The following is a 24,913-nucleotide window of genomic DNA, read 5'->3' as shown; positions in this document are numbered from 1 at the left end:
GGAATGGGCACGAGATGGAAAGACACAAAAAGGACCCAAGGCTGCAAAAAATACTGACACGTGCTACACCGTGAATGACTCCCGAAAACATCATGCTAAGTGAAGGAAGCTAGTGACAGAAGGTGGTGTGGGAGCTTGTGGGGCAGCATGCCGAGCGCCGCACCTGTGTCAGCTCCCGATGAGAGCTGTCCAAAGTAGAGTTTGACAGTCTTCTTTTACAGGTTAGAAATATGGGCCCCAGGTGGATGGAGGAACAAACTGGGGTCCATCCAGACAATGGAATATTACTCAGCCGTAAAAACAAATGAGCTATCAAGCCATAAAAATACACGAAGGGACCCCAAAAGCACATTGCTAAGTGACAGAAGCCAATGGGAAGAGGCTGCACACTGTATGATTCCACCATATGACATTCTGGAAAAGGTAAAACCAAGAAGTGGTAAAAAGATCAGCGGTGGCCAGGGGTTGGAGGTGGGGAGCACAGGGGATTTTTCGGGCAGTGAAACTATTCTGTATGATACTGTAATGATGGATACGTGTCATTATACATTTGTCAAGCCCCACAGAATATATAACACAAAGACTGAACCCTAATGTAGACTATGGACTTCAGTTAATAGTATTGTAGCAACACTGGCTCATCAATTATAGCAAGCGTACCCCCCTAAGATAAGACGTTAATAATAGGCAAAACCATGGGGTAGGGGAAGGAGAGTATGTAGGAACTCTGTATTTTCCGATCAATTTTTCTAAAACTGTCACCAAAAAAATCATCTATTAATTAAATACATAGGTGTTTAATTTAAATATCTATATCAATTGATCAATAGATAGCTGGATCAATAGATCTAGGCCTGAGAGATGACACGATTCACCCGAGGCCAGACAGCTAACCATGGAGAAGAGAGGATTTGAAACCAGGGCTGCCTTAAAGCCTAGTCTTTCCATGGCACCAGCCCTAGACGGAGGGTCTGTCTGCTGCCCACGTTTCTACCACCTTCCGTGTCCATGACAGCTGTAGCATGTGTCACTGAAAACTGCACCGCAAAGGGCCAAGTTCAATATTTTGGTTGGCAGCAGGGGCATGGAGTGTGACCAAGAACTCTGGGCAGGAAAAAGGACCCCCCCACATACAGTGGGTGCAGGGCTGGGGGAGACGGAGACCTGACCTCCTCCGGCAGCCTTCCCGGGGCCCAGGGAACAGGGCAGGGTGCACATGTGGAGGTGGAACCACGCCCTCTCCCTTCCCCCCCCGCCGCCCCCCCCCGGGCCCGTCTCCTTGGCCATGGCCGCCCTCACTGGGACTCAACCCTAGCCCAGACTCGGGGCTGGTGGGCTGAGGCTGAGCTCAGTCACCAGCAGGCTGGGTGACCTCCACAAGCCTCTGGTCTCAGCTTTCCCGTCTGTATCATGGGATGGTGTGAACAACATCGGATGACCTCCAAGGGCCTTTTCGGCGCTCAGCTTCTAAAAACCCTTTATCCACCTGCTCTCTCCCCATCCTCAGGAGATAAGCAGAGGTGGGGTTGCTCAAGGAGGATGGAAGGACAAATCCCACAGTCGTTGCCTGGTCTGGCGGGGAAGAGCCCCCTCCATTCCCAGGACCAATGGCTGGAAGTCAGGAGCCCGCCGCCCACTGGAGCAGTCAAGACGAGGTTGAAAGCTGCAGGAAGGCCTGCGACGAGGTTAGAGGCCTGGTCATCCTGAACCCCAGGCCAGGGCTCTGCCCCTGTCCAGGTATCTCTACCATCTTTGACAGGGACCAAGGTATAGGTAGTCACAGCCTGGATAACTCACAATGACCCCAAACTTGACTTAGAGTGAAACCCAAGGAGTAAAAGGCACAGGGCTGTGGGGACTCCTTCCCACAGTGCTCAGGAAACATGGCCCTGGAGCCAGACCAGGGCCTCCCGGTGGTCCTTCCTCACTGCATGCCCATCCCCTGTTCCCAATGCAGGTGTGCCTGTGAAACCACCTTAGCTCTGGGATCCTCTGACCGCCTTGAGGCCTGGAAAACTCCTGCTCATCTCAGCGCAGCAGCTCCTCCTCTAGGAACTCAGCCCTGCCTGGGTCAGGGTCTCTTCTGGACCCAAAACTCCTGTGCTTCCTCTAGCCGCACTGCAGGGCGGCTTCCTGGAGAGGGTGGATGTCAACAGAACTCAGAAATAAGGGAGGATTTGTAACACAAGGGGGGAAAGAAGGGGGCTCTAGGTAAGGGGACAGCACAGGGAAAGCGTGGTGCAGGGAGGGTGAGCAGGGCCTCTCCCAGGGCTGAGGGCTCCAGCAGCAAGTTAAGTCCCGGGTGGGTTCCATCTGGGTGTGATGGGGGTGTCTACTCCAACAGTAGCCTCCCAGCCCTCTGGGGACCTTCCAGCAGGGCACCCCCGGGGCAGCTTGCCAGCTGGGCTGTTTCTCCAAATAATCGACCAAACCCAAATCCACAAAACAAATCCCTGGCCCCAGAGCTGGGGCTGGAGATGCGGGGACAGAGCTGATTCTGGGACCTCCCACTCCCAGACCATCCGATCCCACGTCCCACCCTACTGCTCTCCAGCACAGCCTCCTATGCTTAGCTTTTGAGGAACGCTCAAAGAGTCACTACATTTCCCGCTCATCAGATGGCTTAAGCTGAGAGATGTGGGCTGCTACATCTCACCGTGTGGCCCTGAGCGAGGCACTCCGCTTCTCTGGGCCTCAGAGAAAGCCCTAGATTCTAATGAAATCAGCAGAGAAGACAGGCAGATGTAGGGAGGAAGGAAGTCTGTCACTGAGGCAGCTGCCGGTGGGGAGAGGCTGGGGGAGGAGGTGCCGGGAAGGAGGCCTGGTGGGCCGGTGGCCCCGTCATGGCCGCTCATTCTTTGGGGGAAAAGCTACTCAGTGGCTTGGGCTGGGGCTCTACAGGAGCTGTCAAAGAATCAATCATGCCATAATCAGGGTCATTGTTAATCTCTTTCCACCGTGGTGCCAGGGCCTCCTGTTTACCCAACACTTCTGTCCCAGAAGACTTCTCATTGCTCTTCCTCTGGGGAAACTCCCAGCAGGCTTGCTTCACCCCGGTCGCGGGTCCCCTTCTGTCCCTCCGGGCTGCCCTCCTGTAGGAAGGGCCACAGGATTGATTGTAGCCCTTGATTGTAGCCTCCTGTAGGAAGGGCTACAGGATTGATTCTTCCTGCTTCTCCTTCGGGAAGGGCTGGCTTCCTCGGAACCGTGGCCTCTGGTATGATCTGTTCCATACCCGATCTACTCATTCAGTGTATGTTTATGACGCCTCTGCTGTGTGCCAGGCACTGCTGGGACCTGAGAGAGATTCACCGAGAATCCGACGTGGCCCTTCCTTTCAAGGAGACAGTCTCGTCGCAGCAACAGCAGCTACAATTACAGCCACACTCACAGCGCTCTGCAGTGTACAAGGAGCCTCCACACACATCGTCTCACTGAAGCATGGCCCCGACTCCACGGGTAAGTACCGGATCCCCATTTTATGGACGAGGAGGTTGAGGCTGGTGGAGGGCAGGACACGTTTGCTGAGCTGCACCCTTCGTTAAGGCCCTTGGGGGACAGACCTGCATGTTTGGGGCCATAGGCTGAACGGGGATCAGGCTCAGGACCCTGCCCAGGGCCCTTGGGTTCTCTTGGCACAGAGAGGACCTCTCTTTGGATCTCTCTTTCCCCAGGTCAGGGCTATGAGCTTGGGCTCAGCGTTCACCGGGAACAGCCTTCACACTCTCTAAACCAGAGTCTTAGAATCCCCTCCCCCAGGGCTCTCATAATCATGGAATCCTGGCACAATCCGACAGGGATCTTAGAACTAACCCTGGATTCCAGAATATGAAAGTCATCAAGTGTCAGCACCAGGAAAGACCTGGAGCTATTCCATCCAGCCTCCCCTCCCTGCAGAAATCCTCTGCACAGCCTCTAGTGCTGGGTCCCCGGCACAGTGGCCCCTCCCTCCCTGGAGGGCCGAGTGGTTCCCTCTTTAAATGGGTACAGAAGGAAGGCCCTCCTAAGAGGAGGGGCCTGCCCCCAGCCCCCCCTCCGCCCACCAGCACTGACAGGTCCTCCCTGCAGTGAGCAAAGGGCCAGGCCAGGGGCCTGGTCAGGGGAGAGACTTTCACCATCCTCTCACCCTTGGTGGACGCCCCAGCCCCTCCCAGGCACAGGAACCAGGCTGGCTTTTTCCGCTGCCTCTCCCTGGGTCTCTGGAAGGAGGGGGCCCTGAAGAGGAGGAGGAGAGGAGGAAGCTGAGTCCGGCAGAGACATGCACTGAGCAGACTCCTCTCCGCCCAGTTTTTAGCCCCTGAGGGAACGGAGAGCAATGATTTACGTTATTTATTTATGTAAAACAGCAGTTATTAGACAAACAGGCTTCCCAGGCAGGCCCTGGGGATGGGAGGAGAAGCAGGTCTTGCCATTTTAGGAATCTCTCTCTGCTTCCTTCTCCTCACACCTACCTGTCTAGCCTCACCTGCCCCTGGCCCTCCTCACGTGGCTGTGCTCCGAGCACACGGCACCTCCCAACCTCCCCCCTCCCCCGTACCTTCGCTCATGCTGGGCCCTCTGCCACGACAGCCCTCACCCTACCCCCCCAATCCAAATCCCAACCATCTTAACAAATGCACCCTGGACAAAGCTTGGTCTGATCCCCCCGCAGAAGCCCACTGCTTCTTCCCTTTGTTCTCGAATCACCAGGCAGAGCTCTTGAGACATGATCATAGGCTTCTGTGCACAGTAATTATCTGCTTCCGTGGCTGCCTTGCCCACCAGGCTGAGAGCTTCCCCAGGCGGAGACTTCTGATCCATTTGGCCCAGCTTTTCTGAAGAGCCACAGTATCTGCGACCCTGCAGGTGATAGGGACACGCGATACCCCAGGCCCCGTCCCTGCTAGAGGAATCACTGGACGGGGGACCTGTGTTCCTGCACTGGGCCAGCACCAAGGAGGCACGCGTTTATATGTCAGTCAGAAAAGCTGGTTAAATGTGCAAAGGAAGGAAAGAAAGAACCCATCAGAGCCTCTTAAACCACCCAATTGCAGGGCCACTTCGGAGCCTGTTCCCAATTCTGCCTCTGAATAATTATTAGCCTTTTCTCTATTTACAGGAAAAATTAAATTACTAAAAAAGCTCTCAAGTATTTTCTCCCACGATTTTTTGAAACCTCTGCTATCTGTTCCAGGTCTAGTACAAGATGACCTCAGATGTAGCACAGAATACTGACTTTCTCACTGCCACTTGCATCTCTCTTCATCACAGTGCTCTGTGACGAGCAGCAGCCCTGCCACTCGGGCAAGTCTGAGAACCTGGGGCCTCAGCTTCTCTTCCCCTCTTTCAGATTTCCAGGTTTCCTTTCTAAAAACCAACCTTGCCTGAATGCTGAGGAAGAAAGTCCCAGGGGCTGGCTGGTCCAGTAAACCTTGAAGGTTCATGCTCAGTCCATGATTCAAGGCCTCTAATTCCACCATTTACCATTCATTCCTTTGGCTGAAGCATCACTCACTCTGGGATTCTCTCTTAAAATACAAATCTCCCCTGGAAATGGGAGCCCATTAAACCTCCAAACTGAAGTTCAAGGAAACTTAGTTTAACGCCTGGCTCTAGAGAGGCAGTAAATCATAGGGGTTAGGAATGTGAACCCAGAGCCGGCCTGCCAAGTTTGAAACCTAGTTCTCCCACTTACTAACCGAGCAGGTTCCTTAATGCCTCTAGACCTCAGTCTCCTTATCTATAAAGTGGGGATAATAATAGCACCAACCTCATGGGCTGTTGTGAGGATTGAATGATCTAATATGTGTGAGGTGCTTTAGATAAGTACCTAGTCCACTAGAGAAAGCAAGAGACAACTCTACTCAGAGTTTCTGTTTTTGTTTTTTCTTGCTTGTAAAATGGAAAAATAATCCTTGTTTCCTCTGCCTCCTCCCATGAACTGTAGAGTACGGCTCCCGTGAGAGAGCGAACATCTTTCTAGAACCCAGTGGGCTGCTCTCTGCAGCTTCCCTCTAACTCCTTTCCCCCCACCTCCTTCCTTGCTTTTTCCTTTACCTGGAAGAAGGCACCAGTGGCTGTGAGCTGGGCTCCTGGGGGGTCCTGTCCACAGAGGTGGTGATGTCACTTCAGTGGGAGAGCTGAGGGGACAAACCCAGTCAGATTACACATCAGTCCATCCTGCCTTCTCCCCTCCCACCCGGCCCTTAGTGAGCCCCCGCCCTGTGCCCACCCCACGCTTGGTATGGGGACCAGGGATGGGTCACATCTAGTCCCTGCCCTCGGGAAGCCGCCAGGCCGGTGGGAGAGCCAAGGAGACGTATGTGACCCAGTCGTGTGCTATGAGACCCCACACAAGCACCTCCACATATGCCGCCCCCAAACCAGCCCCAAACCCAAACCCAGTACAACCCGCGGTCTGAACCACTCCTGCCCCACCAGGGCCCACAGAAACATGATCCAAGGCCCAGCCACCCTGGGGTGAAACCTGGGGCTATGCCTGCCTCCTGGGAGGCAGAGGCCCGTTCCTGCTGCCCAGGGACCTGCTTCTTTGGAGGCAGACAGCAGACCAGCTGTTCTGAAGCAGCCGCTGAGGGAGGGCCGGGTGGGCTGGAGGAGGGACCTGGGGCACCGCAATTATGTGGCTGACTTCTGACTCATGCCCCGCCTCCCCCATCACCAGCTCCTACAGCTGGCAGGGCAGCCCTCCTGCCCAGGAACTGGGAGGAGAGATGGTCCTGACAGGCCTTGGGGAGAGGGGAGAGGGGGAGAGGGAAGGGGGTGCTGGGTCAGCACTGCAGGCTGCGGAGGATGTCGCCACATTGCCTACTAGGGGACACTGAGGCTGGCAGGGCCTATGTCACCCAGAGAGTCAGAGTCAGAGCCAGGGTGGGACCCAGGGCAGGGGTGGCTCAGGCCTGGTGTCCAGCCCAATCCCATTCCGACATAAGAACCTTCTCCAATCTGATCGGGCCCTGGAGCCTCATACCAGCAAGAAATACAAACAAGACTCAGCCTTGGATGGGAGGGGGATAGAGGTGGACTCACAGAAGCTTGGAAATGACATCCAGCTACTGAGAGATGGACTCCTGGGGCACCCCCAGCCCTGCCTCCCTCCACTTGCAGTCCCCAGGTTTCTCACAGAGCCCTGAATGCACTGCACTTTACAGTTTATGAAACACTTATTTTCTTCATCTCCCACAACGATCCTAAGGCCTAAGTGACAGAGGGAATAGAAATAGAGCAGGGCTAAGTGTCCATCATCGGATGAATGGATAAAGAAGATGTGGCACATGTATACAATGGAATGTTACTCAGCCATAAAAGGAAACGAAATTGAGCTATTTGTAATGAGGTGGATAGACCTAGAGTCTGTCATACAGAGTGAGGTAAGTCAGAAAGAGAAAGACAAATACCGTATGCTAACACATATATATGGAATATAAGAAAAAAAAAGTCATGAAGAACCTAGGGGTAAGACAGGAATAAAGACACAGACCTACTAGAGAATGGACTTGAGGATATGGGGAGGGGGAAGGGTAAGCTGTGACAAAGCGAGAGAGAGGCATGGACATATATACACTACCAAACGTAAGGTAGATAGCTAGTGGGAAGCAGCCGCATAGCACAGGGAGATCAGCTGGTGCTTTGTGACTGCCTGGAGGGGTGGGATAGGGAAGGTGGGAGGGAGGGAGACGCAAGAGGGAAGAGATATAGGAACATATGTGTATGTATGACTGATTCACGTTGTTGTAAAGCAGAAACTAACACACCACTGTAAAACAATTATACTCCAATAAAGATGTAAAAAAAAAATAAATAGAGCAGGGCTTCTCAAACAAATCACCTAGAGATCTTGTTAAAAGGCAGTCCAACTCAGTAGGTCTAGGCTGGGGTCTGAGATTCTACATTTTTTTACAAGCTCCTGGGTGATACCTTGCTGCAGGTCCAGGGACCACAGTTTGAGTAGCAAGAACATAGTTGTTAATGGCATGGACACTGGGGTCAAACTGCCTAAGTTAGGATCTTGGCTCTTACTGTGTGACCTTGGGCAAGTTACTTAACCTCTCTGTGCCCCAATCTCCTTATGTATAAAACAATAATCATAATAATAAAACCTACCCCATAGGGTTGATGTGAGAATTAAATTATGTAAAATGCTTAAAGTGATGATGATTATTTCAAATTTTTTAATGGAGTCTCTGAGAGATGGACACATTCAGCAAGGTGGCAGAGCCAGAATTCAAACACAAATCTCTTAATGGAAATCCTGTAATAATAACTTGCCACATGTCACAGCCAGCAAGCCCTCCGCCATTAGACAGACATGGATACCGAAGCCCGGAGAGCGGCTGGGAACTGACAAGGTCACCAGAAAGTTGGTGTCGGAAATTCAAGTCCATGACCCCCAGCCTACTGCTCTTTCCATCACACCTCACTGCCCTGCAAGGAAGAAAAAGCATCACAAGTTCCCCCTGAGGGGGACCCAGCTCTGCTGTCGGCCCCCACCTGGGCAGCAGCTACCCTGGAAACCAGATGTGTGTGGGAGTGGCTGGATGTGGACGCTGCCCTCATGCCCACCGTGGCCCCAATTCCCCTGCACTCTCAGAGCCCTGCCTGCCAGGCTGGGCGAGAACAGTCTAGCATCCTCCTTCCATTGCCCAGCTCTTACATCCAGTCTGTGGCACTGTTCCGTCTCAGGATCACCCAGCCTGGGTACCAGGCAGGGCGGGATACGGCCGGGTCCCATCTCTATCCCCACCTTGGCTTCCCAGGATGGGGCCAGTGGGAGCTTATGAGTCACTTGAAGGAAGTGCTTGGCCCCAAACAGGAAGTGGCTCTTCAGGCAGAACCCCTGACCCCCACCCCCAGGAGCTCCCCAGGGCAGGTGCCTCGGTGACAGAGTCTGGTGAAGGAAGGGAAGCTGATTGGGACCTAGCGACACATATTCAGATTCTACCTGAAACTCAAAAGCCACACCCATCGTCTGCATTGTGAAACCCAGCCAGAGGGCTTCTCTGCTGTGTGATCTTACGTACATCAGTGCCCCTCTCTGAGCCTCAATTCCCTCGTCTGTAGGATCACGGGGCCGCACTACAAGACTGCTATAGCCTGGCATTCCACGATGAAATAAAGGATTGGAGGACGTGAATATAGGTTTTAAATAAATGAACAAAAGCATATGTGAAAGAGATGAATGAGTGTATGCCGATACCTAGATTTAAGCTCCAGCTCTAGCGTAAGCACCGTCGTTTATCTCTCGTTAGCCGCAGGATAGACATCTATCTCATGGGCAAGAAGACATCCCCTGAAACACCCTTAGGTGCAGGGAAGAAGGGCTACTGCCCTGAGCCCCACACATCACAAACACACACTCACAAATAAATACATTACAGAACATACAGGAGCTTCTGTCACACAACATCCGTGGGACCCACAAGCCTAATCCGCTCCCCTAACACTGCTCAGGCCTCTAAGAAACTCTTCATTTCTTGGGTTTGAAGAACAAAAGGTGATTGTGCCCAGATGAAGGTCTGAGGGTTGCACAGTGGCTGACAGGGGTAAGGGTGGGAAAGGGAGGGAAACAGGATGCTACTGGGGGGGGACGGGAGGGATGGAGGAAGGGCACTAAGTGGCAAGAATGTTCTGCGGGGCAGACAAATTAAACTTGTCAAATCCTTTCAGAGAGCAACAACTTCTTACATAACAAAGTATCCGCTTCCCAGTAATGCTGAGCATCTTTTTTTTTTTTTTTTTTTTTGGCTTTTCTCCCTGTTCCAATCTGTGGTTCTAAAAGTACTCATGAATTAGTGTGGTATTCACAATAAATGCACACGGCAGCTGAGGAACATCTTACAGTATTTAACAATTCATATTACTTGGATTAATGTAACATGAAATGAGATACTAATTCTTTTTTTTTTTTTTTTTTTTTTTTTACTGCGGTACGCGGGCCTCTCACTGTTGTGGCCTCTCCCATTGCGGAGCACAGGCTCCGGACACGCAGGCTCAGCAGCCATGGCTCACGGGCCCAGCCGCTCCGCGGCATGTGGGATCTTCCCAGACCGGGGCACGAACCCGTGTCCCCTGCAATGGCAGGCGGACTCTCAACCACTGCGCCACCAGGGAAGCCCTTTTTTTTAAAAAATTTTATTTATTTTTTGGCTACATTGGGTCTTAGTTGCTGTGCATGGGCTTTCTCTAGTTGTGGCGACCGGGTCTACTCTTTGTTGCGGTGCCTGGGCTTCTCATTGCGGTGGCTTCTCTTGTTGTGGAGCATGGGCTCTAGGCATGCGGGCTTCAGTAGTTGTGGCACGCAGGCTCAGTAGCTGTGGTTCGTGGGCTCTAGAGCACAGGCTCAGTAGTTGCGGTGCACAGGCTTAGTTGCTCTGTGGCATGTGGGATCTTCCCAGACCAGGGCTCAAACCCATGTCCCCTGCATTGGCAGGCGGATTCTTAACCACTGCACCACCAGGGAAGTCCCATGAAATGTGGTACTAATTCTTTACACTGGCAACTAGATGGACATTAATCACAACTATGAATAGTTTAATTTTTATAAAATCTTTAAAAATTTGAATTACTATATCATGTCTATTTAAATAATTGTATTTTAAAATTGGATATTCATTAATTATGATGTCTATAGTTTTAATTTCCTAGATAATTTCAAGGAATAAAAACAACTTTTGAAAATATAAATTTTCCTTCTTTACATTCAATTTATATTTTTGATGGAAATATATTCAAATTCTATACACTCTAAATACAACTGCATTTTATTTTTGATCCCTTAGATTATAACCATCCATACACAATTTCCAAATGATGTGAAAAATCTTGATTATAACAATTATAGTCATCTTGCTAAAATGAAGACAATAAAATATATTTTATGAAATATGTCTTATTACTCATCCAAATGCCACCAGCCCACCAACAAAACACCCAGATGTGTAATAATAATTAAATTGTCTTCCTTGATATTTTGTCCCTTTCAGTTACATAAAACCATAACTTTACAAGGTGGGAAAATGAAACTATCTTATTTAGTAGTTTCTTGGTTTGTTTTGTAACCTTCCAATATCTGACAAACATATACTGCATGCCTCTGTTTGTATTTTTGTCCTGGGCCCTGAAAATTTTGGGCCATGCCTGCCTGCCGACTCCCTGCCCACCAGCTCCCTTTGGTGGGGCCCAGGCCACCCGTGCAGGTCGCCTCTCCTCGCTGAGGATCAGCTGGGTGTCGAGCCAGCCCTGTCCTCCTGAGTCTGCCTTTTAGAAAATGCTCCTCACGTGAAAAGTCCTCATGCTTAGATGAGGGACTTATTTCCAGAGCTGATGCGAATACCCTTCAAGGGCAGTGGCCATGACTTGACTGCCAGATTCTCCCACAGACCTGGTGTTCCTTGAAGTCCCTTACATTCCAGCACCATCCGCAAAGGGACCCGGATGGGAGGGCCCAGCAGCCTCTGGTCCACCGGGCTGGTAGCCCCCATTGGCTCAGACTGAGCGAATGGTCCATGGCCCCCACAACTGGTTTTCTCCTCCTCTGCACCCTCACTCTGTCCACCTCTACCCATGACCCCCTCCTGCCCCCTTACCCTGGGCCTACCGGTCACAGTGACCCCCTTTGGGCTAAAGCCACCAGAATGCACCCTCAGCCCCGTGACATCTGGGCTGACAAATCTCCACATTCTGGGCTTCCCTGGTGGCACAGTGGTTAAGAATCTGCCTGCCAGTGCAGGGCACACGGGTTCAAGCCCTGGTCCGGGAAGATCCCACGTGCCGCGGAGCAACTAAGCCCGTGCGCCACTACCACAGAGCCTGCACTCTAGAGCCCACGAGCCACAACTGCTGAGCCCATGTGACGTAACCGTTGAGTCCACGCGCTGCAACTACTGAAGCCCACACACAACGAAGAGTAGCCCCCACTCACCGCAACTAGAGGAAGCCCGCGCACAGCAACAAAGACCCAAAGCAACCAATAATAAACAAATAAATTTATATATAAAAAAAAAAACCTCCACATTCCCTGCCTGCCACCTTCCCAGCCTCTTTCACAAAGAGCTTCCAGAACCTGGGTTCTGGAAAGGGGCAGGGTAGTGGTGTTGGAGACTGAGAGCCGGGAGACCTGGGTTCTGGGTGTGGCCTGGCCACTGAAAGGCAGGTCGGTGTCACCTCTAGGGTCAGGGTCTTTACTTGTCAGACGGGGATACTGCAACCAGCCCAGAATGCCTCATGGGATGAACAGGATAACCCAGTGAGCAGGACCTGATGGGGCTTTGGAAACTGTAAAGTACTGAACCATGTGATGGCGGCTCACCTCATCTCCTGTGTTTCCTACTCGGCCTGGCCCACGTGGAGTCCATCTACTAAGACACTGTCCACCATTTAAGGAGGGCTGGCCACAGCCTTGTACGAGGCTGACATTCCCTGTCTGTCTTCTCACTTACTCCTCTTAGCCTCCCACTACAGTACATTCTACGGATGCCAAAGCGGAGGCTCCAGGGAGTTTGGGTCCCATGCTCAAGGGCACAGCTAAGCAAGTGGCAAAGCCAGGATTCATACTTTGTCTGACTCCCAAGCCAGGCTAGACAACATAAATCCAATCACCAACACACATTTCCTGAGCTCTCCGGTGTGCCAGGGGAGGCCTGAGGCTGGGTGGACAGACCTGCTGGAGGAGCCCACAGTCTACGGTACAGACAGACACACGCAGAGAGGGCATGTGAGCAAAGGAGGCATCCTGCTTGGGGAAGGGTGCAGGAGGGCCTTGGTGGTAGATCAAAGCCTAGCCCAGGCAGCAACAGATACCCAGGAGTGAGCAAACTTGTTTCCCCTGCACCCACCACCTGGCCAGCCCCTCATGCCTGCTCCTGGGTGGAGCGGGGCCCTAGATATTTCAGACCACCTCCTCCTCTGGGGCCCCTACCTCATGTCCACCTTCACCCCTAGGGTCTGCTGATTCCCCAGGCTTCAGGACAGGGTTCAGCCTTGCAACAGACTAGACATTAAGACTAGTGAAAGAAGGATCCTGCCCATCTGAGCATGCAACCCCTTACCCAGTAGGTGATCAGAGGAGCTAATGACTAAACAGCAGTGACTGACCACTCTGGTACCTGGCTCAGTTCATCCTGACTGCAGGGAGGTTAGCTCAGGTTCTGAATCAGACTAAGGCTGGTGGGGACCAGAGCAGAGCTGGTAAAGAGTAAGGCGCTCAGATAAGCAGTCACAGGGGGGTGGGGGTAATGGGTCCTGGCCCTCTCACCTCCACCCTTTCACTATGTGAACAGAAGCAAATCACTCTACCTCTCGGGGTATGAGTCAAGCTGGGATTAACACCACATTGAAATCATCTGATTTTAGCAGGGCGCACATAAAACTTCGGTCAGAAACATGGGTCGCAGAGGCTCAGAGAGGCCAGGTGACTTGACCAAGGTTACACAACAGGTGACAGAGTCTGGACTAGAACCCAGGCCTGTCATGCTCTGCGGGGCTAGACTCCCAGAGGTCAGGGTGGAGAGGCCAGATTAGGGTGACATCCCTTGTGATAACAAAGGTGCAGGAGAGGGGTTGGGACAAGTTCCATCAGGGCCAACCCAGGCTGACATCACCAGTTAAAGTCATCATAGTCAGAGTCGTGGAAGCACAACTTCTGTTTATTTGTTCCTGGGACATGCTGACCAGCACGAGCTCCGTGAGCACTTTCTATGGAGGAAGCCCCATAGAGCTGAGCCCACGCTCCACAACTACTGAAGCGCGCGCGCCTAGAGCCCGTGCTCCGCAACAAGAGAAGCCACCGCAATGAGCCTGCGCACCGCAAGGAAGAGCAGCCTCCCGCTCGCCGCAACTAGAGAAAGCCCATGTGCAGCAACGAAGAGCCAACGCAGCCAAAAATAAATAAGTTCAGGTGGGGGATAGGTCCCTGGGCCTCAGTTTCCTCCGTGGCGCTCGGTGCTTCCATGGGCCTGTGCCACCTCCCGACCGTCACTAATCCCCACGAGGCGGTGCAGGCAGGGCTGGAGGTGGGGTGGCACAGAGGCAGACTTCTCTGGAAGGGGCTATATCAGGGCATCAGACCAGCTCTGGCACGGCTGGATCGACTGCCTGACGTCAAGTAGTCAGGAAGAACCCTGAGGGCTGGGGCCAGGTCCGCTGGCTGGGGAGCTCTGAGGGATTCTGCCTCTGGGAGCTGAGAGACAGTGCCAGAGCCTGGGGCTGGGGGAACAATAGGGGCTCAGGGCAGCTCTCAGAAGGTCCTGTCTGCTGCTGACTACATACACGATCCTGGGGCACCCATTCTGCACCCCCTTTCTAACAGGTGGGCAGAGCTGACACTTAATCGGTGCTTCCTCTGAGCCAGGTTCCGCCTGGAGAACTCTGCCTCTGTTGGCTCCACCCACGTCCCCTGGGACCCCTTCTCCATTCTGAGTCATTCCAGGTTGCACCGTCCCTTCCAAAAGCTGAGAACTGCAGGGGCGTGTGGGTGAGCTGCCGTCAGGCTGCCTGAATCCCTTTGCCTGTGGGCATGGCTGTTGCCCAGGGCCCCTTTACCAGGGACCCCCTGGGCAAGGTCTAAGTGCTGCAGCACCCTTGCCCCTGGCAGCCAGCTCTGGGGACTAAGCCAAGTACCCCCTCCGAGGGGCTTGGCTTGAAGTCACACTCTTGCTTCTCCTCTTTCTGGTTCTACTTTCCCTACCCCCTTAGCAGTTTTCTTCCCCCTGGAAAACTTCTTAGTAAGTCACTCTCACACGAATCCTTATTTCAGTGTCTGCTTCTAGATCCCCCAACCTCAGACAATTATGAGGTTAAGTGCCATTAGTTTTCCCATTTCAGAGATGAGGAAATTGAGGCTCAGAGACTCAAAGTTGTCAAAGACCCCCACGCGGCAGGCATCGGAACACAGACTTGAATCGAGGTCAGCCCCATACAAAGCCTGAGCACTGACCCCTCTTGCCCACCGCCAGTATCATCGGAGCCTGTTTACATCTCAAATACCATCCCCTCCTGGCCATCTGAGCTAATCTTTCTTTTTCTTTCTTTCTTTTTTTTTTTTTTAATTGGAAGGAAAGCAGGAGACTCTGTAGATGATCCAAGGGGGATGACTAAGTCCTTAGATTCCTCTCGTTGGCTCAGATCCTGTTTTGGTCAATCCTTGTGAATCAGGGTGGGTCTGACATTCTGGGAATGCAGGGAGACTTCAAACCAACTTCACGAAAACAAGTTGTAAAAACACTGGCCGCCACTCAAAGCGGCCTGCTGATGAGCTTGGCTCCACGGAGCAGGGTTGAACAAGTTCACCAGAAGGGAACACACAGCAGGAAAGACTCAGGCTAGACCCAGAGGAAGAACTTCCCAGTAACTGGGAGCTGGCCCAGGCATGGTCATGGCCTCTTCGGGAGCAGGTGAATTGATGTCCTGACCTTCCCAGGCCTTACTGGTCTGAAGCATCTATGAAGTCCCCTTGGTGAGCGCTGAAGACAAAACCACGGGAGGCCAACTCCGCCAGCCCCGAGCTTCAACCACTGACCTGGAACCTGGTTTATGAGGGTGCTCTGAGTTTGTGGGGTTTCTGCCTCCTAGGAGGTCAAAAGTGGGGGCCCCCGATCCTCACACCCACACCCAGTGTGGATGGAGGCCCTGCAGCTGGCAGAACTCAGGGCGGCACCTCCCCTGCCCCTGCTCTCTGCAGCCAACCCTCCGGGGTGCAGAGGACCATAGCAGGTGTTTATAGGTGCGCATCTCCCAGTTCATTCCCCTCCACCCCTTTCCAGCTAGCACTCCCTTCACCCCTTCCTTCTCATCCAAATTTCTGAAAGACTTATCGACACCCACGTCCCCACTTCCTCCCTCCCACCTGTTTCTAAATCCACTGCCCTCTGCTCCCACCAAGATCAACGATGCCCTCCACGTGAGAAAGCCGCCTGGACGGTTCACTCCTCCCTGACACATTGGCCCTCGCCCTCCTGGAAACGTCCTCCTTCCCTGGCTTCCAGGACACCAGTTGCCTCCTCCTCCGGCTACCCCCCTGCGCCTTAGCTGGCTTCCCTCTCTGCCCAGTCCAGCCCCTCCCTCCTGCCCCGCCCTGCACATTCTTCTAGGGCGATACCACCACTCCTGTGGCTTCAGATACCCCGTCCCTGCCCGGACCAAGCGCAAGGCCCAAGTATCCAATGACCCTCTGATCATCCCCGCAACAGGGACCTCACACCCACAGTGGCCAGGTGGGAACTCATCACATTCCCCTGAACCTGTTCCTCCCCCTTTCTCCCAACTCAAGGCGCCTCCATCCTCGCAGTCTTCCAGGCCTGGAAGACCAGACTTACCCTCCATACCTCCCCCCTCCTCACACTCCCAAATCCCACCCGACACAAGCCCTGCTCTGCTCTCCCCGCCCCCCGTCCCCTCATCTCCCACCAAACGTCCCTCACGTCCCTCTGCTCAGGCTCCTCTTGCAGGAAGCCCTCCTTGACTCTCCTGGCACTCAAGCCGGCCTTCTTCTGTTTCCGTGTGCCCTGTACAGCCCTAGTTCAGCAGCCACGCTGGTGTTTGGCTGCACATGTGATGGCCAAAGCCTGGCTCCAGAAGTGCATGGCCAGGGCCTGGTCTGACTCTGGGTCCCGGCACCCAGGCCGAGCTCAGCGCAGAGCGGCCCCAGGAGAGGTTTCCCAAATCTGGGAATTGTCTTTCTGCTGAACTTGCCCCATCAGTGAGGTCTGGATCTCCCCACAGCCCACAGGCCCCTGGGGCAAGGGCTATCTCTTTGTTCTGCTAAAACACATGACCACTTAGTCCCCTTTTAGAGGCATTCTAACCTGTCTGCCTTTACAAGATGTCGCACAGGGCCTGCAATGTGTATTCGTAGACATACAAAAATACACCAAGCGCACACTCCCAGACAGACCCAGGCAAATACTCATGCTTACTCGGTGCAAGCACACGGGCTCATGGAATACGTGCAGATGTGCAGACAGGCCCGCACAGACACAGCTTCCCGGAAGTAGCATGCCTCCTTCGGGGCACCAGCCTCCCCGGGCATCATGGGCTCCAGGAGTCAAGGTTGGTTTGGCCGGGGCTGATCTCATGGATGCAGTGCAAGGGTCTGGGGAATGCCGGACCCCGGAGGACCTCTATCTGCCTCAGCCCTTCCTTCCCTCTGTTTCCACAAACTCTTCCTCTAGGAAGCCCTCCTTCATCACGCCCTTCCTCTCAGCGCTAGGGGAGGAGGCTGCCCGCATGGGGGATGCTCCCTGGATCCCACCCCAATCTTTCCCTTGGACCCCTTCTCATACATTATACAAGGGAAGGGCTGCACCAGCCCAGTCACAGCTCAGAGCTTTTAGGATCAAGATCCCCTCTTTTCCCAGCCCTAGTCCTGCCCTGCCTCCAAATCACGGCTCAAATGTCCGTCCCGAGTAACCCTTGGCAATTCCCTTTCCAGGTGCGGCACCGGCATCAGAGAGCTAACGACTCAGCACTCGTGGGTTCATCTGATCCTCAGGACAGCCCTGCTGGGGTCGGCGTTCTCACGCTCCTCTTACAGACGAGAAAACTGTGGCTCGGAGAGGCGAAGTGACTTGCCTCGAGGTGACGAGGTGGCTACACAACTGCTAAGACTTTCTTTTCTTTCCTTGAAACCATATTCCCAGCCATGACCTCTCTCAGGAGGGAGCAGTGGCCTTAGAGGGGGGCTGGGAGCGGTGGGCGGAGGGCCTGGCGGGGAGGAGTCCCGTGCGCCACCACACGTGGCTGCAGCCACACGAAAGGCCCGAGGAGGGCTCCTTAATTAACTTGCTGCGGGATGTGGAGCGAGTCACTGGGCCTCAGTTTCCCCACCTGTGATGTGACAGGGGGCTGGATACCACAACCCCTGGCGTCAGTTCCATCTGGACCTTGCAAGGTTGCAGAGGAGGAGGGCTGTTGGAAGGGGAGACCACGAGGGGTGCAGGGGCTGTTCTCCACAATGGGGTGGGGACAGAGGAGGCGGCCACTGGGTGTTCTCTGGCCCTGCCGGCTGCCCCAGGGTTGGCTGCCAAGGCAGTCACCCCGCCCCCCAGAGGGTGGTAACCTTCTACCTCCCTCTGCAGGAGAGCTAATCAAAGCAGAGAAAAAATGGCAAAGTATCCCATATACTGGAAGGGGTGGGAAAGCAAGCCAGGGGGATGCGCACAGCACATGCAAAGCTGAGGCAAACGCCCCAGACGAACACCTGGTATGAGCCCCATCATTCCTGTCCTCTCTCCCTACACCCCTCACTCCTGCCCCAGTCCTGCTGATTCCACCTCAGAAGTGGCTCCTCCAGTGGAGCACTCCAGCCCCTCACACTTCAGCCGAGGGCTCCCTGGGACCTATAGGAGCAAACACACCCCATATACAAAGCTTTTCCCAACTAGGCCTCCATTCACCTTCCTGGCCTCCCACACAGGGGAGCCCCAGCCAACCGGAGCTAAGTCCCTGCCCCAGGGACTCCACTCTCCAGCTCCAAACCTTTACACAGCTGGTTCCCTCTGTGTGGAATGTCGACCTCCTATAGATCCCTCAGTACCCAAATGGGAAATGCTGCTGGTTAATGAACTGACATCTATAGTGGGAATCAGGTCCTAAAGTCAGCACACCACAAGTAAATTGCATACGGTCAAAATCACCCTTGACTATATATAGCTATCATTTATTTACAATGCCTAGGCATTGTTCTAGATATTTCCTGTGTTTTGATTCATCTAACTCTTACAACTCCAGCAGATTATATTTCCAAAGACATCTGCAGCAATATCTCCCATCCCACATGCTCTCCTTATAACTCTGTCCCTCTTGCCATGGAGAGGTGGGGTCTATGTTATCACCCCCCCCCACCCCCGCACTTGAATCTGGGAGGGCTTGGGACTAATGGCTAAAGTGACACTACGAGACTTCCAAGGCCAGGTCATCAAATGTGATGTATACTGTGGGGAAGCGCAGATGAGCTCGCAGAGAGAAACAAAGCCCTGAGACCACTTGAGTAACCATGAGTCAGAACTGCTCAGCTGAGCCCATCTTAAATCCCGACCTATAGAAACCGTGGGGTTAAAGTGACTGTTCTTGCATAAAGTCACTAAGTTTCCAGGTGATTTGTTATGTAACAGCAGTAACCGGAACATCACTATCCCATCTTTAAAGAAGAAGAATCTGAGGCACAGAGAGGTTAAGCAACTTGCCCAAGGTCACAGAGCTGGTAACCAGCAGAACCAGGATTTGAGTCAAGGCAGTTTAGCCCCAGAGTCCACACTATTCACTGCCATGCCATACTAAATGCCTCCAAGGTCTGATTGGTCTCCAGGACCACAGCAGGCCTCAGGGAGCGGTTGCTGAATAAATGACCAGGGAAGGGATAAACAAAGGAACAGCTGAATGAGTGTGAAAAAAAAGCAGAGTGAGCTCCCAGGTGCAAGGCAAGGACCTTAGATGAGCCCGAACCATGTAAATGAGTCTGACACGAGCCCCTTGTCACCTGGAGAAGGCAGTGATCAGAGGAGCCTGGCAGATGCCACCCACCTCTGCCTTTCACAGATAAGCCTGAGATGCTCATCTCCCTGTTCCCTGCCTCCCTCAGCCCTGCATGCTGCAGAATTATCCCCTGGAGAGCCAGTCCCTCCTAAGAACAAGGCCTGCGGATCCTGGAGCCTGCAGCGGGAAGGTTCCCAGGCTGGGAGGCTGGAGACCTTGGTCTCATCCCAGCATGGCCAAGGACTGGCTGTGTGAACTTGGGTGAGTCCCTGACCCTCTCTGGTCCCAGGTGATCTCCAGTGACACTGTTCTAAGACTCATCAGATGCTGAGCTGCCCTGGTGGATGAGGGTCAAGGTGAGCTTCAGTACGTGGGTCCTATAAACCCCAAAAGGGATCTGACCCTAGGAGGAAAGTGGTAACAAGAATGAATCCCCCTACCACTCACCGGGAGCTCGCCGTGTGCGGGCACCTTTCCGTGCATCCTAGCAGCAACCTCATTAGGCACAATAGCAAGTGACGAAGGACCCAGACCTGCCACTCAAGTGATGCTGGAAGCCAGGATCTGACCCAGGCCCATTAAACTTCAAAACTTCCGCTCTTTCCACAATAGCAAGAGACAGAAGCAACCCAAGTATCTATTGATGAACAAATGGATAAACAAAATGTGGTATATACGTAGGATGGAATGTTATTCGGCCTTGAAAACGAAGGAAATCTTATCAGGTGCCACAACACGATGAACCATAAGGACATGATGCCAAGTGAAATAAGCCAATCACAAAGAGACAGACACCGCATGATTCCACTTATATGAAGTATTTAGAGGAGTCAAATTCATAGAAACGGAAAGTAGAGTGGCGGTTGCCAAGGTCTGGTGGGAGGATGGGGAGTTGTTGTTTAGCGGGCACAGAGCTTCAGGTGTTTGAGATGAAAATGTTCTCGAGACCTGTGGTGCAACAATGTGAATATAATCAAGACTACCAACTATACTCTTAAAAATGATTAAGGTGATAAATTTTATGTTATGTGGCTTTAAAAAAAAAATACCACAGTTATAGAAAGATTCCCACTCTTGGAGTAGAGAGGGAGATTAGGAGACGTTTTATGGGGGACAGTCCGGGCTGGCTTCACAGAAGAGGGGACATTTAAGTTGGGCAGGGTCGGCGCAAGCATAGATGAGTCTGGGGCACTACAGACAGAGGCTCGGGCCTTTGGCCCTTGCCTCCCTGCCTGCCAGGATCCAGCTGGCTCCATCCCCCGGCCAACCCCAGGCCCCCCAGATCTCCACACAGAGGCAGCACCCCACAGGGGAGCAAGCATCGGCCTGGATTGAAGAAGGGATTTCTTGAACACCTACTATGTGCTCTCAGGCCCACTTACTTCATGACCCTGTCCTTCTGGGGCCTCAGTCCTCCCGCTTGTACAATCAGAAGGTGACCTGGAATTCCTTCCAATTCGCACACTGGGAATCATCTCTGAGGGGGAGGGGAGGTGGGAGGCACCAGTGACCTGCTGACAGGGGGACCAGGACACTCCTGGTCAAAAGCCCAGGAATCAGAAGCTGCAGCCTCATGATCCCACCCCAGGCAGCCTCTGCTCACTTCAGAGTAGAAATCTGAGACCCAAGGGATTTGGGTTCATTCCAACTCTACAAACAGGGGCCTGTACCTACTATGTTTGTGACAGGATCACAATCTAACCTCCCAATCCAGTACTGGAGCAACACAACTGCACTGAGGGACAGCGTCCTCCGTGCCCAGGGCTCTCTCCAAGAATCCCACTCTCACCTCTCCCCTGACTCAGGAACCCTTTGTCCCCAGAAAGAGCAAGGTAGGACAGTCCTTGGTTTCGATCCCAGCTGTGCCAAGCACAAGCTGGGCCTCAGTGTCTTCGTCTGCATTGTGGGGATAAGGACACCTCCCCTGTGAGGGTTAGAGGAGGCAAGGGCACAAAATTCTGAGCCCAAGGTCTGGCATGCAGTAGGTGCTTAATAAATGGCCCCCATCATTGGCTCTCTCTTTGAAGACGAAGCCACTTTCATTGATCTGTTTGTTCCTCTCAGAGGCTGGTTTGTTTGTTTGAATTCTTCCCAGAAGAGATTTTCCCTGGCACTCCTGGGGAACGCTGAGTGATGTTCCCAGCCAGCCCCAGGAAGGAGAAGGGAGGAGCAATGAGCTTTACTTGATGGAAAAAGTCAAATCATCATCATGTGGAAATGGGAGACAAGTCCTAGGGAAGCCCGGCGGCTGTCCCAGCACCCTTCACCCACCCTCTCCCTCCACCACCCAGGAGGACCCACGGTGACCCCAGATCCTGCTTCATAAGCTCCCTGAGGCCTGGCTGGGAGGCCTGATATGATCAGGTTGCTACTTAAATGGCACAAAGCCTTCTATTCTTAGCTGAGCAGAGCCCTAGCTCCCTCCCAGCTGCCTGTCAGAGCTACCAGCCGCGGGGGTGTGGGCCTGGGGCTCAATCATGACCACAAAGAGGCGGAGGGCGGCCTTGTGACCTGACTGAAGCCCGAGGCCAGCACGAGGGGGCTGCAGAGTAAGCTCCCGACCCTGGGGTGTCCAAGGGGTCTGCAGAGGGACTACATAAGGCTGGTTGGAGATCTGGATCAGAGGACTCCTAAGGTCACTTCTGACTCTCAAAGTCCTGGTTTCAAAGGGCCAAGATTCTGAGGTTCCATAATCCAATGCTTCCAAGATCTGGGAAAGATTCTGTGGTTCTAAAGGATCAAGTTTCCAAGACACCGAAGAAGACCGGAGGCTGGCTCTGGTGTGTGCACGTCCCCGTCCGTTTAAGAGGCAGAGGATCCTCAGCTCCATCCTTACCCTGGGGCGCCTGGCACGAGCGACACATACAGCCCTGGTGGACTCAGCACTGAGGTCAGCAATGCTCCCTGGCCACCCAGATCTGCTGCGGGCAAGAGTTCTTGGGGAATTTCTGGGTGCTGCTGGAGACACTGGGAAAGGAGGAGGGGACAGGCTGAAGCTGCCCTGAGGCCCATCTCACCAGACAGTGCTGGGCAGGGCGTCCACTATCAGTGTCTGCCCTGTGCTAGCAGGGCCAGCATACCCCCGTCACACAGGCTTGGAGAGGCTGGGGGACCTGTCCAAGGTCAAGGCTGGGACATGGAGGGTGAGAACTCCAGGCCTGGCTGGCTTCAGAGATCATTCCTCGCCTCACACTGCTTCGTGTTAGCCCACAGCTTCCTGGGATCACCTCTCCCAACATCCTCTTTTAGATGCAAAACTGAGGTCCAGAGAGAGAAAGGTCAGGTGCTCAAGGTCACAGGGAATTGGTAGCAAGCCAGGCAGAACTGTTCCCACTGACTGTCTCCCATCCCCTGACCAGGTGCCTGTCACTGATCCTTCTCTGGATCCTCCCTTTCTGCCCACCCAGATCCGGGCTCCTGGGGCAGAGCTGTCTCCTGCTCCTTCGGTCCCCAGCACAGCAACTGCTCCACAGGGTCATCTGAGGGATGAGCTGAGAATCAGGGGATGGGATGGTGGGCCACAGCCTCATGCCCAAGGCTGGCCAGCTGAGCACAAGGGTGACAAGGTCTGGAGAGGGCTGACCCTGACACATGTCAGGAAGTTCACAGGGTCACTTGTCAGGAAAACTCAGAGGTTAATTAACCAGCTGTCCCATTAAGCAAAGCAAATGAGGCGCCACTGAGCTGGCTGTCGCAGAGCCTGCTGGTCACCAGAACGGGGAACAAACAGTCTCGGCTTCCTGAGCCACTGGCCCGCACCCCAGGCCACCCTCCCCCAAGCACCCACTATGCATCAGTAGTGCTTTTTGTTTTCCCATAGAGTTTACAGGTAATTTCTCATCCGAATCTCACAACCCTGAGGGTTAGGTGTCCTTTTATAGGAACAAGGAGACCAGGGACTCGCCCTAGGCCACTGGCGAGCACGCAGAATCCGGACTCACACCCAGGGTTGCTGGGCTGCCTGGTCCCAGAGACGAGTTCCTGAATGCCCCGGCGAACTAGAGCCTCCTGTGCTGGGCTCATGAGCGTGAGAATGTATCTAAGCTGCGCTGACCATTTCATGGAGCCTTGAGTGAAATTTCCTCTTTCCTGCTTACAGAAATCACAGGCCAGGTATCTAAAAACCCAACTGCTTTGCTCTGGGCTGGAATTAAATCCTTTCTGCCAATAGGTGGCCTACTACATGCCCAGCACCCTAGTAGGTGTCCTACCCACTGGGTGGTTTGATTTGACCTTGCACCAACCTTGTGAATTTCAGCCTAGGCTGAATCTCAGACTGGTCATGTTACAAATCCAAGGTTGCACGGGCACAGGGTGGAGCTGGGACCGGAATCCAGGTGTGTCAGGGCTTTTTTTTTTTGCGGTACATGGGCCTCTCACTGTTGTGGCCTCTCCCGCTGCGGAGCACAGGCTCCGGACGCACAGGCTCAGTGGCCATGGCTCACGGGTCCAGCCGCTCCATGGCATGTGGGATCTTCCCGGACCAGGGCACGAACCCGTGTCCCCTGCATCGGCAGGCGGACTCTCAACCACTGCGCCACCAGGGAAGCCCCGTGTCAGGGCTTTTTAAGGTCGGAGAGGGGGACAGATGTTTATGTTCACTGGGCTCTTCAATAAACCGTTTAAGTTTATGCTGCTACTCTACTAGTATCCTGCTCCTTGCCTGCCCCCCCTGCCCCCAACTCCATGCCAGCGGAGGCCAAGGGAGCATCCGTGATACCTCCGGGGCCAGCCGATCCCAGTCTGCCTCCAACCCCCAGCCCTGGTGGGGCCAGACACCATCTGGGAGACCCTTAGGGACAAGGGCATTGAGAGGGACCCTCAGAACTCTTGGGGAAAGGAGGCTGGGTACAGCCCAGCCCTGCACCCGATCCTGGGCAGGGTGGCTTTGACTAAACACTCTGTGTGACAGGCTGTGGGCCTCCCAGAGGGGGTACCCTAGGCCCTGCTGAAATAAAGCAGCATCCACACCAGAGACCTGAGTCGCTCCCACTGATGCCTCCTGGGAAGTGGAGGGACGGAGGGTGACAGTCTTGTTCTGCCCCCAGGGACATAGGTCAGAGTCCCCTGTATAAGACAAGCCCTGTTGGACCCAGCCTGTGAGCAGAACAGACAAGGTGGGGAGGGAGAGTTCCTGACATATGCCCCTCACCCTTCCCCAGAAGCCAGACCCAACACTCTGCAGGCCTCCGGGGTACAGCTGGGGAGGGGTGGTGTCTGGTCCCAGGGCTCAGGAGACCGGAGGGGCAGCGCCATTTCTCCTCCAGTTGGAAGGCACACAGACACAGGAGTGCAAACACGCACATGGCCTGCATGTGCAGCATGTACATAATTCATGGGCTCCTATCGCTTTGGCCTGGATAAAGTGTACCCAACAGAAGCCCGCGCGGAGATGAGTGAGTGGCCACCCGGGAGCACTTCCGGGAAAGGAGTGAGTGGGCCAGAGGGC

General features: G+C 53.7%; 1 protein-coding gene and 1 long non-coding RNA gene across 8 annotated transcripts in view; one reads left to right on the top strand and one right to left on the bottom strand.

The window, feature by feature from the left end:
* Positions 1-24,913, bottom strand: part of GDPD5 (glycerophosphodiester phosphodiesterase domain containing 5) — a 90,685-nt gene that overhangs the window by 50,172 nt on the left and 15,600 nt on the right. For all 7 annotated transcript variants that reach the window (XM_073808443.1, XM_073808441.1, XM_033862262.2 and 4 more), the window contains exon 2: positions 6,037-6,119. The gene's annotated coding sequence lies outside the window, so the exon portion shown is untranslated. The remainder of the gene's footprint in view (positions 1-6,036; positions 6,120-24,913) is intronic.
* Positions 473-24,095, top strand: LOC141279349 (uncharacterized). Its single transcript, XR_012333420.1, has 2 exons — positions 473-3,459; positions 17,423-24,095. It is a non-coding gene; the product is annotated as an uncharacterized lncRNA (long non-coding RNA).

The sequence above is a fragment of the Tursiops truncatus genome, chromosome 8 (genome assembly GCF_011762595.2).
Source record: "Tursiops truncatus isolate mTurTru1 chromosome 8, mTurTru1.mat.Y, whole genome shotgun sequence".
Classification (NCBI taxonomy): Eukaryota; Metazoa; Chordata; class Mammalia; order Artiodactyla; family Delphinidae; genus Tursiops; species Tursiops truncatus.
Note: the sequence above shows the minus strand (reverse complement) of the source record. Positions and strands in the feature narration are given on the sequence as shown.